A 15,345-nucleotide genomic window follows, 5' to 3' on the forward strand; every position below is an offset into this window, starting at 1 on the left:
TCTTCTTTGCAAATTAACGAGCTAACTCTAGCTATATAACACTTCTAGAATATTGTAATATATTGTTAATTTCTAGATAGCTAGATAATTCACGTTTAATTTGTTTTCTTGCTGTATTGAAATGTCCGGTAGCCATCTGTGGCAGTGGCCCAAGAAAAAATTAATGGTTACAAAAGTATCCAGTCGTGCAGCTAACGTTACACTGGTTTATTTCTCTCATCATAGTGAGCCTACAGCTCTTGAAATGTTGTTGTCATGCTAACACGGTTTTTGTCCTACCATAAATAACACTGGACTTGATTCAGTGGCAGGTTAGAGCGTTGGACTAGTAACCGAAAGGTTGCAAATCTCCGAGCTGACAAGGTACAAATCTGTCGTTCTGCCCCTGAACAGGCAGTTAACCCACTGTTCCTAGGCCGTCATTGAAAATAAGAATTTGTTCTTAACTGACTTGCCTAGTAAAATAAAGGTAAAACATTTTTTTTTAAATAAATAAATAAAATAAAATATGCCCCTGTGCCCGGATGTCATTCAGCTCTCGATAATCCACGCAGGGGCGCAGTACCGTCCTTCTTCTTAACAAAAAAGAACCCCGCCCCGGCCGGAGAAGGAAGAAGGCACTATGGTGGACCGACTGAAGACCGTGCGCAGATCATGAACTCTTCTAAATGATGATTAGGGGAATAGGGACACTGGCAGACATTAAACACTTCAATGACAAACGTTCCAGGTTCCTCCTGAGAGGGAGTAGGGAAAACAAAAGAAATAGTCTCACTGGGAGGATGGTCTCAAATTTGATACTGGAGCCATGGAAAATCATGATAATTTGACATAAGAACAAGCAGAGGTAGGTGTTTGTTTTGATTTCTCATTTAATAAGTTTATTATTATTCTATAATATGCCTACAACACATATCATTCCCATAACAGATTAATTGTATTATCTCAACAGATCATCACTGACGACACAGGGGAGATGTGCCTGTCTCAGATCCTTATCCATCATGACACCCCAATGTACGAGCCAGTGCCACCACGGGCAAGGAGGCATGCTGGTGTGGAGGAGATGGTGGCTGTCTAGAGGATGCTCCTGGGGGGAGATCACAGCCCTGCGCAGGGTACAGGAGGAGCTTCTGAAGGCAGAAGGCCCTGGAGAAGGAGAAGTTTGCCATGGAGAAGCGAAGACTTGAAGATTACAGTTCTAAAATATATCTGTTTCGATTTTACACACCTTTTTTTTCATGTGAATCTCGTCCTTATGAGGCAATTTCTTGCTTGTAGGCCAGCATTGCATCTACCAGCAGCATTGTGATCAGCGGCAACATCCTGGTCAGGTACAGCTAGTGGAATGTCAGGTATATTGGGATGTGGCATCCTGTTTTGTATGCAGATGTTGTGCAAGATACATGCTGTGGTTATGATCTTGCATGTTTTTTTTGGGCTGTATAAAATAACTCCCCCAGAGTGGTCAATGCATCTGAATCTGGATTTTAGGACTCTGATAGATCTCTCTACTAAACTCCTTGTTTTCATCTGAGCATGGTTGTAGTTCTCTTCTGCATCATTGTTAGTGTGTAGGATTGGTGTCATGAGTAATGTTTTTTTGTCCATATCCACTATACCTTAAACCCCAAACACACAAAGTAGTAAATTGATATCATAAGAAGCAACACTATTTTAAGTGTGCTGTGGACAATAAAACAATTCCACAGGTGTCAGGTAAAGGAAGGGTTAGTGATTTCTGATTTCTTTACCTAATAGCCATCCATCAGGAATGTGACCTTCCTCAAACTTGATTCCCAGGGCTGAATTTGATACAATGAAGGAGTCATGTCTGCTCCCGGGCCATTTGACAACAACATTTGTGAAGGATAGTGTGGCATTGCAGACTACTTGCACATTGATAGAGTGGGAGTTATTTTGCTTAACATACATTTCCTCCTCACCACGTGGACCCTATCAGGATAAATGGTAAGACTACATCAGATACGTATAAAACCCTACTGAAATAATACATTTTGGTGGGATGCAAACTCTACTTATGTAGACATGTTTTGACAGAAGCTAGTCATCGTCACTGACATTTATTGTCACATGGGTCCCATCCAAAGCACCAAGGACATTGGGGAAGTTATCCACCTCAAAAAATGTTTGTTTGGTGCTTATTTGTTCAGCTAAGTTTATGGGAACTTGAGGAATCTTTGCACATGACACAGTGCATCACACACTGTACTAACCACCTGACTCACAGAGGACTGATTAACTCCCACTGTCCCTGCAAGCAAGGCTGGAAAGGATACCAATGCTAGGAATCTCAGGGAAATCATGATTTTCAGGATGATTGAAAGGGGGCTAGATCTCATGGACTTTCTTTTTATGTTTTCATTTAAAGTTCAGCCAAGTACATGATAGAGTGTTGTGGTAGTCAATATTGCCTCAGTAGAACATGGTCAGGGACATGTAGAGAGGATCCATCCGGTCTCTGAGAGGCCTCTGTGGGTTCTCCCTCTCTCTAGCAGCTACCCAAAGAATTGACATCCTTTAATGTACAGTGTCATGGTACGTTTTGAATCACTAAATATTCCTATTTGATTATTCTGTTTTTTGACTATTGTTATTTTAATAATTGTTCTTATCAATCCATTTAGCTTTGTCATCATTTGATTTTATGACCATTTCAAAAAATAATAATTATTATATTCATTATTGTCAAATATGTCATTAAAAGCTTTTCAAATTAAGGTTTACATTGATGTTTTTAGTTATAATTTATTTTTAAAATGCTCTTCCCCTGGGCCCAGTCTGCACAAGAGAAGGGTTTAGCTGTCCTAAAGTTAAGTACATTTCCAAGAAGAAATCATAAAGCATTATATTCAAGAATCCACTTTCTTCTTAACTTTCTTCCTAGGAAGAAACAGGAAAAAAACTTAAGAACATTTCCAATAACTTTAATGAGGAATAGCAACTTTGCTTAAATGTCTTCTTAAGTCTATAGTTCAGGAAAGAATGGCAGTTAAGAAGAAATGTCTTTTTAAGAAGGTTTTGTGAATCCGGCCCCTGATCTCCAGTCCCGGTCCCAGCACGACTGGAAGTCTCATCCCCAGCATCAGTACCAACCCAGGTTTTCCCAGTTCCAGCCACAACACCAGCCCCAGCACCAGTTGATAAGTTCAGTTATGGTTTATAGATAAAGGTTTGGTGGCAGTTATGTGGAGAGGCTGGGCAGCAGTTGAAGAACGACTAATGGAACATGTTTGGAGTAAGGAGATAAGGTGACCAGAGATGCACATCAGTGGTTTCCACTAGACATGAGGAACTCTACACTCCACTCAGACTGCAATGATAGTAGCTGGCGCTGAAGCCAGAGTCTAAACTAAATGGATCCTCCAGGAGAGTATGTTGTAGACCCAGGATTGACTGTCAGAGGAGTAGTGGGGTTGCTGCTGGTGATGAGAGGTTTATTATACTGCTGCTACGTGCCGTAGAGTGCTGCATCTCTTCTGCCTGAGCTGACCATGGGACTGACGACTGTTACAGAGAGAGGATAGAGCGACAGCTAGGGGCATTCCTCAGGTCTGCTTCTGATTGGTCCTTAACAATTAGGCACATATCTAGGATTAGCTTATTTTCCCTTAATCATAACCTTAACCATTAGGGGAGTAAACACAAGACTGATCTTAGTGCAACTGTATCCTAGTCTGTGACACAGTGGAATGAATGCTTGCTGTCTGGCATAATATTGTGCTAACTCCTCCACCTTATCTATAGAAGCTATAAGAGTCAAGATGAGAATTGTGTCTTAGTTTCGTGGTCACATTGACAGATAGCAGTCTTTGCTGTGATGGGCGTAACCAATGATATATATCCATATCCTGAACCAGTAGGTCTATTGGAGGGAGCAGTCTGGCAGCATAGGATCCTAATTGTATACAGCTGCGCCAGTGATTACATAGACCCGGCATACTCCCACAAATATTTACTGTACAGCCTGATTTCAGTTGGGATCAGTGTATTTAGATGAGGCGCTGTGTTATTTTAGCAGCGTCAGTGTGTAGATGAGAGAATACCAACCAGCCTGATGCTGTTACTGTCTGTCAATGTCTTAATTAGTCCCTCGTTAGTGGACTGTCAAGCCTGGATCTCTAACTGAGAACAGATGGGTTAGGACACACACACACACACACACACACACACACACACACACACACACACACACACACACACACACACACACACACACACACACACACACACACACACACACACACACACACACACACACACACACACACACACACACACACACACAAATCCACAGCAGACAGTTGGAGACACTCAGAAAGAGATTTACGCCAAACCACAGTTAGAAACCAAGCATCTTGTCTCCCGAGCGACAGTTACGCTATAGTCTCCAGGCCCCCATCCGCCATTGCCTCTAAATTAGATTATGCAACTGTACTTATTATTGAAATAAAAAAATTGTGCCAGATTTCAATTAATCTGATGATTGATCCAACATGGGACGTCTCAGATACCTCAGATACCTCTGGAGTCATTTACAGAAAAGTGGTTTATAAAAAAATGTCTCCCTGTCCAATGTCAGTCATTCACCAAATTATCATTTGAAAGAGGAAGCAAGGTACTGTAAGCATATGTTTTCATTTCAGTCTCCTCCATCTCCACTAACTGAAGTTAATTGTAAAGATTTTTTTATTAATAGTGTAAAATGAACAGCTGTACAGAAAAAGTAATGGAAAGGCTTAATTACAGAGGAACTTCTAGATACAATTAAAGCCTTCAAGTCTGGGAAAACTCCAGGGCTTGATGGCATACCAGTTGAGGTTTATCAAACATTTTCGATGTACTCAAAGGTCCGTTATTAAAATGTTTTAAATACTCCTATAAAAATGGTATACTATCAGATACTCAGCATAAAGGTCTGATTTCGCTATTACTGAAACAGAACCCAGCTGGTAAATATAAAGATCCAGTCCACCTAAAAACTGGAGACCCTTTACACTTCAGTGTTGTGATTTTTGGGGGCAAAATGCATAGTGCATAGAATTAAAATGGTATTGTCGGATGTTATTCCCAAATCAGATTTTTTTTTTTACATGGACGATACATATAAGACAAGTATTGGAAACAATAGAACACTATGAAAAATCTGGGAAATGAGGTCTGGTTTTCATATTTAAAAAAGGCCTTAAAGTACGACTATTTTAATTTTGGAGAATCTTATACAATGGGTTAAAGTTATGTATAGATACCCCAGGTGTGAAATGTAAATAATGGCTACTTCTCTGAAAGTATTAAACTGTCAAGAGGAATAAAACAAGCTTGTCCACTATTGACATATCTATTTATTATGGCCATCGAAATGTTAGCTATTAAAATCAGAACCAACAATAATATCAAGGGGCTGGAAATCCAGGGCTTAAAAACAAAGGTGTCATTGTACATTGACGATTCATGTTCTCTCTTAAATCTGCAATTTGGATCGCTGCACAGCCTCATAGAGAATCTACATAATTTACATTAAAAATATCTGGATTACAAATGAATTAAAAATAAATGCACTATATTACATATTGAATCGCCATAATACAACTTTTACATTACCTTGTAGTTTACCAATAAAATGGTCTGACAGTGATGTGGACACACTCGGTACTTATATCCTGAAATAAATAAATAAACTACAATACATTTTTATAGAAAGTTAGCCAAAATTACATAAGATATTGCTACCATGGAAAGGACAATACCTGTCTATTTGTGGAAAAAAAAACTTTACTCATATCCCAGTTTATCTATCTATTTATGGCCCTGCATTATACGAGTTAAACATATACCACATATTCCACAAATATTCTATATTTATTTGGAACATCAACCCAGACAAAATTAAGCGGACCTATTTATACAATGAATAATGAATTTGGAGGGCAGAAATAATTTAATATTTAAGCATTGGACCTCTCACTAAAAGCTTCAGTCATACAAAAGTTATACTTAAATTCAAAATAGTTCTCCAGCAGATTAGTATGAATGGCTCACCCCGTGTTCAAGAATGGCCTTTTCCCCTTTAATCCGATTACAAACTCCCACTTCAGTTGTTTTAAAATGAAATAGTCTCCAAAATATTGATTTATTTAAAACAAGCCATAGAAAGCTGGTTGCAATTTCAGTTTAATCCACCAGAAAATCTAAACAAATATTACAACAAATTTTATGGTTAAATTCAAATATAATAATTGATTTTTAAAAAAAATCATTGTTTTAAGATGATAAATTTAAAAAAGGTATAATCTTTGTAAATTATATCATAAATAGGACTGGTTGAGTTACAGTATGTCACACATGCAGTAAACAAAAATATATAGAAATGTCTGCTCTATCCAAAATTACAACCAACTGAATGCAGCATTACCGCAAAAATGGAAGAGGCAAGTGGAAGGGGGGAGGAGGTAAGGAACTTGTCTGTCGGCCCTGCATTAAAGACCAAAATTGGTTAAAATAATTTGTGATGAATAAAAAAGTATACTAGTTTATTTTAATGACCAAAAAATGGACAGCTGTGCCATACAGGTTGCAATAAAGTTGGGAAGAGATTTTCGATGTACCGATTCCATGGCACATGGTTTATGAACTGATACACAAAATGGCGACAGATTCAAATGATGTATATAGAGTATATCGGGGGGATACAACCATCTGAGCTCTGCAGATTTTGGTGTGATCAGCACAATGGAAATATATATGGCAATTAGAAATAAAACTGGATGGTCTTCATAGATAGATGGAAGGGGTTGGGGGTAGCTGAAGGGTTGGACAATAAACAAAAATATATATAATTAAGGTAAAATTTACTGTGGATCTTTTATTTCAGCACATGAAACCAACACTTTACATGTTGAGTTTATATTTTTGTTCAGTATATAATAATAATAATAACAATATACAGTCGTGGCCTAAAGTTTTGAGAATGACACAAATATTAATTTCCACAAAGTTTGCTGCTTCATTGTCTTTAGATATTTTTTTCAGATGTTACTAAGGAATACTGAAGTATAATTACAAGCATTTCATAAGTGTCAAAGGCTTTTATTGACAATTACATGAAGTTGATGCAAAGAGTCAATATTTGCAGTGTTGACCCTTCTTTTTCAAGACCTTTGCAATCAACCCCTGGCATGCTGTCAATTAACTTCTGGGCCACATCCTGACTGATGGCAGCCCATTCTTGCATAATCAATGCTTGGAATTTGTCAGAATTTTGGGGGGTTTTGTGTCAGGATCCGGTTACGAACCCGGGTCTCCGGAGTGAGAAACAGTCACTTAACCAACTGAGCCACGAATAGTCGGCAGAACCCAGAAGATGAGGCGGACACAGCAGTACTTTAGATGGTGTATTTAATTAAGTAAAAAGTGAAGTCCTTCAGGAAAACATGTAACTCCACAACCTCAAAAGGAATTCCACAAGAACAAAGGTAATCCTCCAAGAAAAAAAGGTAAATCCACAAGGTGGTAGGTATAGCATAAAAAGCCTCAAAAGATACTCAAAAATAAATAAACAAGAACAAAAAACAGAATTCCACAAGAGAGTCCACCGGGATCAACAAGAGTTCACAGAATACTAGGGCTGGGTGCTAACATACAAACACAGAGCAAAGAACTGAGGAAAACTAAGGGTTTAAATACAATCAGGGGAAACGAGGCACAGGTGCAAATAATAATGGGGATCAAGGGAAAACAAAAGGTCAAAAAGCACAATGGGAGCATCTAGTGACCAAAAACCGGAACAACCCTGGCCAAATCCTGACATTTTGTTTGTCCACCCGCCTCTTGAGGATTGACCACAAGTTCTCAATGGGATTAAGGTCTGGGGAGTTTCCTGGCCATGGACCCAAAAATGTCGATGTTTTGTTCCCCATGCCACTTAGTTATCACTTTTGCCTTGTGGAAAGGTGCTCCATTATGCTAGAAAAGGCATTGTTCGTCACCAAACTGTTCCTGGATGGTTGGAAGAAGTTGCTCTCGGAGGATGTGTTGGTACCATTCTTAACTCACGGCTGTGTTCTTAGGCAAAATTGTGAGTGAGCCCACTCCCTTGGCTGAGAAGCAACCCCACACGTGAATGGTCTCAGGATACTTTATTGTTGGCATGACACAGGACTGATGGTTGCGCTCAACTTGTCTTCTCCGGACAAGCTTTTTTCTGGATGCCCCAAACAATCGGAAAGGGGATTCATCAGAGAACATGACTTTACCCCAGTCCTCAGCAGTCCAATCCCTGTACCTTTTGCAGAATATTGGTCTGTCCCTGATGTTTTTCCTGGAGAGAAGTGGCTTCTTTGCTGCCCTTCTTGACACCAGGCCATCCTCCAAAAGTCTTCGCCTCACTGTGCATGCAGATGCACTCACACCTACCTGCTGCCATTCCTGAGCAAGCTCTGTACTGGTAGTGTCCTGATCCCGCAGCTGAATCAACTTTAGGAGACGGTCCTGGCGCTTGCTGGACTTCCTTGGGCTCCCTGAAGCCTTCTTCACAAGAATTGAACCGTTCTTGATGATCCGATAAATGGTTGATTGAGGTGTAATCTTACTGGCAGCAATATCCTTGCCTGTGAAGCCCTTTTTGTGCAAAGCAATGATGACGGCACGTGTTTCCTTGAAGGTAATCATGATTGACAGAGGACCACCCTCCTTTTTGAAGCTTCCAGTCTGTTATTTGAAATCAATCAGCATGACAGTGATCTCCAGTCGTGTCCTCGTCAAAACTCACACCTGTGTTAATGAGAGAATCACTGACATGATGTCAGCTGATATTTTTGTGGCAGGGCTGAAATGCAGTGGAAATGTTTTGGGGGGATTCAGTTAATTTGCATGGCAAAGAGGGACTTTGCAATTAATTACAATTCATCTGATCACTCTTCATGACATTCTGGAGTATATGCAAATTGCCATCATGCAAACTAAGGTAGCAGACTTTGTGAAATTAATATTAGTGTTATTCTCAAAACCTTTGGCCACAGCTGTACACTACTGTTCAAAAGTTTGGGGTCACTTAGAAATGTCCTTGTTTTTGAAAGAAAAGCACATTTTTGTCCATTAAAATAACATCAAATTGATCAGAAATATAGTGTAGACATTGTTATGGCTGCGATCCCCGTACAGGGACCAACATCAGGGGAAATTTCAGAGTGACAACTAAAAATACAACTTCGTAACATTAAACATTATTGAAAATGCAAGTGTCTTACACCCTTCAAAAGATTAGAATCTCGGTAATCAAACTACGTTTTCCAATTTAAAATAGCTATTACACAGATCAAATCCCATGCTTTTGTTTGAGAAGAGCAATCAAGAACAGAAACATTTTCCGCCATGACAGTTTTTACACATTCACATTTGAAGGTAAAATTATGACTTACATTCTGATATCTTGCTCTTTTTTCTCTTCTTGAGTGTCCCATTGATCAAATGAAGTGCCATTTTCTTTGATAAAATCCATTTTTATAGCCTAAATCAAAACATTTTTTAAACTGTTTGTGCCGTGAATTCCATCTCTATCAATGTTTTACGGAGCATGCGGCATGATTCGCCCCTGTAAACAATTGTTTATCTAGTCATGGTGGGTTTCAGTGCATTCCTGATTTGAAGACAACGATAAATGCCTACCTGACGCACCAATAATTTTAGCGAAGCTTCATTGATTGACTATATGTCTGCCCAATGACCACTGATCTTCTTGAAATCTAGCTGGGTAGATAGCCAATGAGCCGAGGTAAACGCCAGTATGTAATGGTTTGGGGTTGGACCACAATTCCTTGGTTGTAATCGCACACGCAGGGAACTCCATTTTCGCCTTGACGATCAGAGGAGTTGCTGTAAGGCTTTTTACGCGCAGCTGTATTTCGGAAAGTTGTAGTTTCAATGATTTCATTGAAGATATCATGGCGAATACATCATGTAAAGCGAAGTCAAACTCTAAAGTGAAAGTGAGACAGATTTTTTGTTTGAGGAATCTTGGAGTGTTATGATTCAAACGAACTGAGGAGCTGTTTCTGCAAGGACAGGACGTACTTCTGGACGGGTAAGTGCTAATGCCGTTTTATAAAATAGAAAAAAAAATATATATATATTATATATATAAAATTTAAAAAAAAATTGCAATGAAATGTGTAGTTTGTTTGTGTGTGTGTGTATATATATATATATATATACACAACAATGGCCGGAGTTGAATGGAAGACCTTAGTGACTGTTCCCTCTGCTCTATACAATCAATACATATCTGTTTATTTTATGTGATGATAAAAGGCTCATACAATACAAATATTTTTTAAATGTTTTCTTTCACAGTGATAGCGACTCCGACTGGGAGGCCCCGGTGCCAAGCTGCCCGCTCTACCTGTGCCCCCAGTGGTGTTCATATGCCACAGTTCATTACTGCAGGCATGACTGTGCCTCAGGGCCAAAAGGGCACAGCATGGAGGCGTCGTTGTGTTCTGTGTCGCATGAAATGCACCACTTGTTTAGTTTGCCTCTGCTTTACATCAGAAAGAGACTGCACAGGCAAGACATGGCACAGGCAGCAAAATATTATGACGATGACTTCCAAGGGGTGTGTACTGTTTTTTTTAAATATTTATTTTCTAATATTTAAAAAAACATTTTTTTGTGTGTGTGTGTGTGTTAGAATTGCTTTTTAAAATGTTGTATATAGTTATTTGCACTGCTGTATATAGTTATAGGTCATTTCACCAATTCGGCCACTTGGGTACATTTGGGCAACTTGTGTGGGACACCTAGGTGACTTCATGCTAAATGTCATGTAGCTCACCCATTCCTGAAGTTATCTATCTCAAACTTTGCACACATACAGTTGCCCTCTTGTGTTATCCATCAAAATGATCTCCAGCATCCTATCTGACTGTGTGGCTATTCTAGTACATATGAAAGATGATACTACAACAATAAAAAACGTATGCTCTTTCTTTCTCTTTTCTTCCACCAGATCTACTGTGTTATATTCTCCTACATTCAATTAACATTTCCACAAATGTCAGAATGTTTCCATTCAAATGATACCAAGAATATGCATATCCTTGCCTCTGGGGCTGAGCTACAGGCGGTTAGATTTGGGTATGTCTTCAGGCGGAAATTGAGAACAAAGGGATGCAGCCATAACAGGTTTTAATGTTGTAGCTGGAAACGGCTGATTTTCTACATAGGCGGACAGAGGCCCATTATTAGCAACCATCACTCCTGTGTTCCAATGGCACGTTGTGTTAGTTAATCCAAGTTTATCATTTTAAAAGGCTAATTGATCATTCTATAATGTTAGCACTGAAAACTGTTGTCCTGATTAAAGAAGCAATAAAATCACCCTTCTTTAGACTAGTTGAGTATCTGGAGCATTAGCATTTTTTGTACGCCTAGAAGGCCAGCATCCTGGAGTCGCCCCTTCGCTGCTGACGTTGAGACTGGTGTTTTGCAGGTACTATTTAATGAAGCTGCCAGTTGAGGACTTGTGAGGCATCTGTTTCTCAAACGAGACACTCTACTGTACTTGTCTTCTTGCTTGTTGTGCACCGGGTCCTCCCACTCCTCTTTCTATTCTGGTTAGAGCCAGTTTGCGCTGTTCTGTGAAGAGAGTAGTACACAGTGTTGTATGAGGTCTTCAGTTTCTTGGCAATTTCTTGCATGGTATAGCCTTCATTTCTCAGAACAAGAATAGAATGAAGAGGTCAGTTTTATTGCTTCTTTAATCAGGACAACAGTTTTCAGCTGTGCTAACATAATTGCAAAATGGTCTTCTAATGATCAATTAGCCTTTTAAAATGATAAACTTGGATAAGCTAACACAACGTGCCATTGGAACACAGGTGTGATGGTTGCTGATAATGGGTCTCTGAATGCCTATGTAGGTATTCCATTAAAAAAAAACAGCTGTTTCCAGCTACAATAGACATTTACAACATTAACAATGTCTACCTTTCTGATCAATTTGATGTTATTTTAATGGACAAAAAGTGTGCTTTTCTTTCAAAAACAAGGACATTTCAAAGTGACCCCAAACTTTTGAACGGTAGTATATATATATATTTACAAAAAAAAACATATGTGGGATTGGAAATGATGCAGACAATTACATTGATAGAAGCCACAATCTATCTGCAATATTAAAGCTGATCTACTCCCCCCTCCAAAAAGAAAGTAAAGTAAAGTGAGCAGAGGGTACTGCTGATGCAGATCACATCTGAAATGACACCATGTTCCCTATATAGTGCACTACTTTTGAGCCCTATGCAGGCCCAGGTCAATAGTACACTATAAATTATAAATAATGCCATTTCAGGCGTGACCCCCATGGCTTCTCTGGTGGAGAAGAAAAGGCCTCTCTGACACACAGAGCCTAAAGACCTTGAGTCAGTCAGTGGGTAGGACTGTTAAAGTAGATGACCTGGCTGTGTACACAGTAGCAAAACACCTTGGAAAACAAGCCTGACAAATGGCCTTCTTTGTCATGGCAGTGATCCTGACCAGAGCTGCCTGCTACTCAGTCCGTTTATGGGGCGAGGCGCTCTCTTAAACATGTCAAAGACATTAGCAGCCTGGGCCTAATACGCCCACAGTGTGTGAGTGACAGGCTGTCAACAAATACACCTCAAATACCAAGCGCTGGCTGTTAGCGAGCACACTGTGGAGGGCAGGGAGAGTGAGAGGAAACGGAGGAGGAAAAGGGAAAGGGCTGGTAAGCGAGGGCAGGAGGGAGCGTAGATAATGGAGGGAAGGAGGTAAAAACAAGGGAAGGCTGATTGACCCCCACAGGTAAGAACAACAAGCCATCAGCCAAGCGATTGTTAAATCCACAGGGTTTTTCCATGTGGGGTTGTTCACCCGAGGGACTATTAATCCTACAGAAATCATGGGTCATAACATGTGCTATATCAGTCACACACACAGTCAGGGCTCTTATGGTAGAGAAATTAATTCAATTAAAACATTTCATTGGTAGCACTGGTGGCTCCAAACCTAAAAAAGTTAGGAGCACCACATAAAATTTATGAGCACCGTCAAATAAGATTTGTTTTAATGATTGAGATACAGACTTTATTGGGCCTATATGAATTCTAGCTACTATGTTGTGCGCTAGAAACTAATATGTAACTCTGTCAAGACATATGTTTATTATAAAAGCTCAAATGTTTATACAAATACCTGTCACTGAAATTATAAAGTAAAAGTAAAAGTAATTTGTGGAATATTAGGTTTCTACACTGAGTAAAAAAAGTGTTCAAAATTGTCGACTGTCCCTTTAAGAGTGTTACATTTGTGTGTGTTGACATGACATGCAAATCTGTCATTCATTAATCACTATGATCACTGATCTCCTGAAGAAGGTATACCTTTACCATTCTTTATGTGCCCCCAAATATTTGGACATACTGGTAAAGGAACCACTTTAAAGCTTAGCGGTGGTAATATGGTAACAACATTTGAACGGTTTGGGCCACAGACAAGCGGTTTTCTCTGTAGTAATGGTGCAACCACCACGGTAACGAATCTGCGCTAAAAATTTATCTAGGGCACTCGGAATCAGAGGTACAGCGAAGTTTTTTGTAGTCGCACTGGGTTCCCAATTTAAAATGTCAGGCAGCACAGCAAAATATTGAAGACTATACGCGACCACAATGGTCGCACTTTAGAGCCCTGCACACAGTCAAACAAACACACACACACAGTCAAACACACAGTCAAACACATACTCACATAGAAAATAAGCACTATCAAAAATGCTCATATAGTACAATGCACTTAAAATAGAAGAACGTGACTACAACTCACACACACTGGATGCATACACAATATGCTAAGCAAATTCACATGGTACACAGGCACACACACAAAAACACACATTCTCCCACAATGTGAACTGAACTTGGAAAAAGTATATCCATGTATCCTGCCTCAAGTCACAAATCCCTGTGCTGCTGAAAGACAGCAGTTTCCTAGAGAGTCTTTAGGGTGATTGAGGTCTTTCTGGAGTTGAGTGGAGGATTACCGGAAATCTGTCCTCCATCGAGCGCTGAGCCTCATCCCGAGACAGGTCCCTGTCAGACGTCCCCGAGGAGACATACTCATTCCCTTGTCCCACATTTAGACATTTTAGATGTGGTCACTCTAATTCCACTGGTGGAAACATTGCTCGTTGGACCTGCGTTTACAATGTATCCATATGTGAATCTGCAAAACCACATGTGAAAGTGAGATTTTCACAGTTGGAGTTTTCTTATACATGTCATACTGCAAATTAGATTTTCACATGTAAATGTTTTTCACAAGTGAAACTGCATATCTGATTTTCACGTGAAAGTTTTTAACATGTGAAAACATTTTATTCTTCTCACATGTGAAAAAGTGGTGTTAACAATGAGAGATTTGAGCTCAACATGTGAAAATGGTTATTTTACATGTTTTAAGGGACAATTTTTTAAAAGGGTGTTTATATTAGCGCGCTGTGGGACTGTGGGGCTTGGCATGCCTCAGTGCCCTGGCTGAGACACAAGGACTGAAGGGGTGGTACAGGATACAGAAAGGGTGTGGTACCAGACCATTCCCATTCCCATTCCCATTCCCACTCTTACTCACTCACTCACTCACTCACTCACTCACTCACTCACTCACTCACTCACTCACTCACTCACTCACTCACACACACACACACAGACACACAGACACACAGAAGCCTGTGCCACCCCTGACTCCCGACATAGGAGATAATGAACTTGTTTTAAATTCCTTCACCTCTTAACAGGATTTACATTCCAAGCCTTGAAAATAGAGCGGTTGGAACAAAGACAGGAAGTGATGTGAGAGGACTTATTCCGCCGCCCTCCCCCTCCTCTCTCTGCATTTATATTGACCCTGCAAACTGGAATCCCTGAACAACCGGCTACCACAACCTAACACCCACCCACCCGGCAACCAAACACACACATACAGGGATGCATGCACACACACACACACACACACACACACACACACACACACACACACACACACACACACACACACACACACACACACACACACACACACACACACACACACACACACACACACACACACACACACACACACACACACACACACACACACACTACTTGTGCATGACACAAGTAATTTTTCCAACAATTGTTTACAGACAGATTATTTAACTTATAATTCACTTTATCACAATTCCAGTGGGTCAGAAGTTAACATACACTAAGTTGACTGTGCCTTTAAACAGCTTGGAAAATTCCAGAAAATTATGTAATGGCTTTAGAAGCT

General features: G+C 39.8%; 1 long non-coding RNA gene across 1 annotated transcript; it reads right to left on the reverse strand.

Moving 5' to 3' along the window:
* Nucleotides 1-971: 971 nt before the first annotated feature.
* LOC124006987 lies at nt 972-9,617 on the reverse strand. Its single transcript, XR_006833853.1, has 3 exons — nt 9,438-9,617; nt 1,232-1,375; nt 972-1,149 (listed from the first exon to the last, which is right to left on the reverse strand). It is a non-coding gene; the product is annotated as an uncharacterized LOC124006987 (long non-coding RNA).
* Between the last annotated feature and the right edge of the window lie 5,728 nt (nt 9,618-15,345).

Source organism: Oncorhynchus gorbuscha, linkage group LG20 (genome assembly GCF_021184085.1).
Source record: "Oncorhynchus gorbuscha isolate QuinsamMale2020 ecotype Even-year linkage group LG20, OgorEven_v1.0, whole genome shotgun sequence".
NCBI classification, from domain to species: Eukaryota; Metazoa; Chordata; class Actinopteri; order Salmoniformes; family Salmonidae; genus Oncorhynchus; species Oncorhynchus gorbuscha.